The 5723-nt window shown below is 44.8% G+C and overlaps 1 long non-coding RNA gene across 1 annotated transcript; it reads right to left on the reverse strand.

Annotated features, from left to right (window-relative positions):
* Positions 1–1909: 1909 nt before the first annotated feature.
* LOC147361396 (uncharacterized) lies at positions 1910–5162 on the reverse strand. The gene is made up of 2 exons (XR_015137582.1): positions 4627–5162; positions 1910–2983 (listed from the first exon to the last, which is right to left on the reverse strand). It is a non-coding gene; the product is annotated as an uncharacterized LOC147361396 (long non-coding RNA).
* Positions 5163–5723: the final 561 nt, after the last annotated feature.

The raw sequence follows: 5723 nt of genomic DNA on the forward strand, positions 1-5723 counted from the left end.
AATAGGGAGATTTTGCCCAGAGGTAGCTCAGCGCAGAGAATGCAGACCAGAAACCACACAAATACCATGAGTGCTTAGAAGGGCAGAGATCATAGCCCTCTACCATCAGCTGGATTGGGTGGGGGGGCTGTCCTATGGAGGAATGGAGAAACCCACACTCTCCCCCAGCGAGCAAGCAACAGCTGATCCATGCAGTTTCAGCTTCCCAGGAAGATTTGAAAAAGTGAAACCGACTGTTGCCAGTGGGGCTTCCCAAGTGGTTCAGTGGTAAAGAACCCATCTACCAGTGCAGTCGATTCCTGGGCCGGGAAGATCCCTGGAGAAGGAAACAGCAACCCACTCCAGTGTTCTTGCCTGAAAAACCCTACAGACAGGGGAGCCTGGCGGGTTACAGTGCATAGGGTCACAAAAGAATCAGACATGACTTAGCCACTCCAGAGCAGCACTGCTGTTGCTGGTGGTTGGTCATACGGAAGACATTCTGAAATCTTTGGTGATCCGCAGAAGCTGGTGATTATCAGAGACATTCAGGGTTCTCTATGCTGCCCCTGCCTTCCCTCAACCCCAACTCTCTCTCTCTCTCACACACACACACCCCTTCCATTTGCCCAGCAATATGCAGGTATCTGACACATTAGGCTGTTTCATCCCTTTATGCTCATGTTCTGTCTTCCAAGTGGTCTGTCTGCGGAGATCTCCTGGGTAGGCTCAGAACCCACATAGGTAGACACCTCTGCAGAATCTCCTGGGTGGTGTCAACCATCCCCATCCCTGTGCCCTGTCCACACCTCACTCCAGTGTACACGTGTGATCACAGCTCTCACCAGTGAGTACTCATGTAGAGCGCACACTTATCCTTGATACTCAGGGCCCAGAAGGAAAGGCCTGAAATGTGTTGGAAAGGAGTCAGTGCTGAATATTCAAGTATCTTCTTGTTAAAATAGTCTTCTTTGTATGTCTCTCATATTCATTCTTTCCCTCATTCGATTTCAGACATCTACTGAGCACCTACTATGTGCCAGGCACTCAGTTCAACACAACTGTCATGGTTTCTTCCTTTAACAATCTCCTGAAAGTGAAAGGGTTAGTGGCTCAGCCATGTCTGACTCTTTGCGACCCCATGGATTATAGCCCACCAGGCTTCTCTGTCCATGGGATTCTCCAGGCAAGAATACTGGATTGGGTTGCCATTCCCTTCTCCAGGCAATCTTCCCAACCCAAGGATTGATCCCAGGTCTCCTGTATTGCAGGCAGATTCTCTACCAACTGAGCCACCAGCGAAGCCTTTAACCATCTTCTAAGTATTCTTAAAGGAAACTTGAGGCTTGCTCACATAGTATGTGTTCAGGTCTTAAAGTGAGATCAGAGGAAAACACATACCATCTTGCATTTACACAAGTGGTTTCATGTTTTCTGAAGCATTTTAAAGTCCTTAGGTTAAGAGGTCTTGTGGTTGAGTAAGGAAGTTCACACTTGTGCCCACTCCAAGGACCCTTGGAGGCAACATTGCCGGGGACCAGCCCCGGCTGAACCAGGGTATTCGAAGGAGAGACGGCGTAGGCGAAGATCAGGAAACAATTGCTTAATTAAACGTTAATTAAGGATATAAAGAGTAATAGAATGAGGATAGCTCAGTAAAATTCAGTGAAGAAAAGAGGCTGAAATAAGGATAGCTCAGTAGGAAAATTCACTGAAGAAAAGAGACTGAATAAAATTCCAAAGCAGGGAATTAATGTCACCTACGAAGGCCGCAGGCGTCCTCCCGTTCTCCCGAAGGAGAGGAGACACTAAGGCCTCCCCGGTCGGATCTTAGAAGCCCAGGCAAAATTAGTAGGCTTGACAAGCTTCCCTGCCTCAGAGGAAAAATTTAGCTAGAAGGTGAAAGAAAGAACGACATGGGGACACCAAATTCCGGTGAACAAAAAAAGGAGGTACTTTATTTTCCAAAGCAGTTTTATACCTTAAGTTGTGCATAGAGGATAATGGGGGAAGGGGTAGAGGCATGCAAAGACAGCAGTTCCTGATCCTTATCGAAGTCAGGCTTTCAAACTTATCATATGCAAAAGTTTAGGTGATTTACATCATCTTCTGGCCAGGAAGCCTGTTAACATTTTAAGAAACTTATTTTTCTCTAAAGGTGATTATTTTAAAGTCAGGCGCCAGCCTCCAAAAAGCATTGGAGAAAGTTGCATTCCTATAGGGCAAAGGTGAGGTGGGCTCAATCAAGAAAAGAATTAACTCAAGGGTCCAAGATTATAAACATTGAGGCGACTGCTTACATTTCTATACACCCATTATATCAATCAATACACCGCCAAGGACACAGTAGGTAAGGGATATGGAGACTTAGCAGCAAACATTGGCCCAACAAGTGAAAAACCCTTCACCAATACAATTTCTAATCAATCTTTTAACTACTCAAAGGAATCTGTGTTTAGACAGTTTAGAACATCTCCTGCCTCTCACAGTTGGGAGGCTCTGAACAATCACATGTTGCCGGAAAAAACCTATTCAGGCAGGCTAGAGGACTTCCAAAGGAGTTTGTAGGTTGAAACACTGTCACACCCAAGAATTATTAACTGGAGCTGTAAGCTAACTCTTTTTGCAGAGAGAGGTAGTGGGGGACAGCCCCCCGTAAAGTCAGAGGTGTAGGTGACAGCACAAAGCAGAAAGTAGGCAGACTCTGGTTTTGGGGGTAGATTGCTCGAGAATTTCCAGGGAGACTCCTGAGGCTTGATCCCGCCTTTGCGTATGCCGAGCCTCCTTCCTCATGACCTTTGTCATGGGCGGAGTTCCTCACGCTGGCTACCGGCAGTGATAGAATTCCAGTTGAGCTATTCCAGATCCTGAAAAGTGCTGCACTCAATATGCAATATGCACTCAATATGCAATATGCCGGCTCCCGGCATCTCCCCCTTTTTTATTTCTTAAAACAGCCAGATGCAGCTCAGTCGCGAGCTTCTGAATATTCTGCCGAAGAATCCTGACAATACAAGGAAGAACGATTATGAGAAGCAAAATTAAAGCACCAGCAGCGATGTATCCAAGGATATTAGACAGAATGTTTTTTCCTGAAATGAAGTTAGAGAAAGTGTGAAAAAAGTCATTAGCTGCTCCAGCGGCAGTAAAATCCAGTTGAGAGTGTTCCAGGGTCTGTATTTGATTATGAAGTTTCCCTAAGTCCAGGCCAATGTCAGAGCTGTTCCAAACACCTGAGATATGATTTTTGATTTTTTCCCATTCATAATCTGTCTCGTTTACCTTTAAAGATGTCACGCATATCCACCGGTAATCAGCGTGGCAAGACAGAGCCATTTTCACTTTTAAAGCCTGTAACTCAGTCCCAATATGCATTATTGCCTCTTCTAAGGCGTCTACTCTCATCTCCAATTTTCTATCTATAACCTCCTGTGTTGCTAGAGTTAAAGAGACATTTTTAGACATAGCATTAACATATTGGGCAGTATGCACTTGTTGAGTCAATGATATCGCTGCTGCAGTAACAGAAGTAATTGCTGCTATCAAAGCTGATATTCCTAAAATAAGTAAGCCCACAAATCGCCGTTGTCGCATTAAATCTTGTAGTTGTTGTAACACGGCGAGGCCGTAATTGTCATACCAGTGGCTAGTCACTGTCACAGGTATCATGAGATAGGGTGGGCGTTGTAACACCACAAAAGAGCAAACATTATATTGAGGGGTCAAACAAGATGAAAGCATACATTGTTCACAGGTTACTATATTAGGTCCACCTGAATAATTCATGCGTACATTAAGTCTCTTGGAGTCATTAGTAAAAAGAAAAACATAAGGGGAGGGCAGACAAGCTAAAACAGAATAAGTAGAATTGCTATCTGGGCGGTATAAGGAAACAGGAGCAGTAGCAGCAAGGGCTTTCCAAATTTCAGGTTGCCAATAGGTCTGTTTCTTAGTCGTATAAGACAGCATAGGAGGAACAAATTGATTACGATGCCTTCTAGTGGCATGTATTGGCCAAGGAAGAGGAATCCTATCCCAATTCTCAAATCTGCCCTCAAATGTATTATTGGCTAATGGATCCTCACCTGGATTCGGGTTGCTCCAGTCCTGAATAGTATAATCTCTACCTCCTGGTATCCTATAATCAATCCTTGAATCATAAGTACAAGATGTCCAAGTTGGATATCCTGTATGACTGTCTATGGTGTTCCATACTTTGTCTGAAGGAGCAACCTTATAACAATTCGGATATTTAGGTGGAGATTTGAAATGCAGGGTTACATAGGGGTCAAGAATCCCGGGCATACGAGCCAATAATACCCAAGCTGACCGATGATGTAAAGACCAGGAATCTGTTATAATTATTTTTTTAGAGGCCCCAACACATCCTTCTTTGGCGGGGGTAATAAAGCTTCTAGGGTCATTGGGGAAGTTAAAGCAAACAGGGAAATCACCTGTTAATCCCCTGAAGGTATAATTGAAGTTAATAGGATATTTATCTCTAGTGTAAGAAGTATAGGATCCTCCCAAGAGCTGAGGTTGGTCTGTGTTGACCCGTATAGGCTCATTATCCCAAGTAACAACTTGGAAAGTTGGAGGATCTGGGAGATACGCCCAATATTTGGTTGGAATAGGAGAGGCGCTTACCTGACAGGAAAGCAAAGCAAGCATGGCAATAAACGTTTTCTCAGGAGAAGCTGGAGATCCCTGTAAGGAAGCTATTCCCCGTGCCTGGTGGCAGAGTGTTTTTATTTGTCCCCAAGTAGGTATGGAGGCATTCTGGGTCGCCTGAGTCAGGCGGCCTGACACCCTTTTGTGAGGCAAAGGATCGGGGGGAGCAATATCTTGTATGTGAAGTTGAGACATCTGCTTGGTGGGCGGATCTGTTCCTTGTTCATCCGGGATCTCCGTTGTCAGTTGTCCCGACTCCGGCGGCGTTTCCCGTGCTGGCGCGGGGAGTGAAGGCAGAGGAGGTCCCTTCCTTTTTCGGGGTCGCGGCAGCCGGGGAATCCGGTATCCGAGGGGCTGAGACATGGCGAATCAATCTGTCGGGAACCCAAATTGGAGAATCTGCGTCCTGTGGAAAAATGCAAGCATATCCTCGACCGCTGGTTAACAATGGGTCGGGACCTTTCCATTGTCCGGAAAGGAGGTCCTTCCATTTAACTAATGGTTTTGCATTCAGCTGCTCCGGGCACCAATGGCGAAGCATTGCAGTAGTTCCGGCCGAATCAGCATTTAAAATATTTATTACAAAAAGAGCATGTTGCAAGATTTGATGGGGAGAGCTATACTTAAACTCCCCTTCTTTTAATTTTTGAATTTGGATTTTTAATGTTTGGTGTGCTCTTTCCACAATGGCTTGTCCCTGGGGATTATAAGGGATGCCTGTATTATGTTTAATTTGAAACTTCATACAAAATTCCTGAAAAGACTTAGAAGTATAAGCAGGAGCATTGTCAGTTTTCAAAGCTTTTGGTAGGCCCAAATATGAAAAACAAGTAAAGAGATGTTGTATCACATCTTTAACTGCCTCTCCGGTACGAGCAGTTGCAATAATAACGTGAGAAAAAGTATCTATAGTTACATGAACAAAAGACAATTTTCCAAATGAAGAGATATGAGTTACATCCATCTGCCAGAGTGCATTGGGCTTAAGACCGCGAGGATTAACTCCCATAGGTAGACTATTATAAACAGTGGGGCAGTGTAAGCAAGAACGCACTATCTCTCGAGCAGTCTCT

Source organism: Bos grunniens, chromosome 12 (genome assembly GCF_055505025.1).
Source record: "Bos grunniens cultivar Pamir isolate PY7600 chromosome 12, Bosgru_T2T1.0, whole genome shotgun sequence".
Lineage (NCBI taxonomy): Eukaryota > Metazoa > Chordata > Mammalia > Artiodactyla > Bovidae > Bos > Bos grunniens.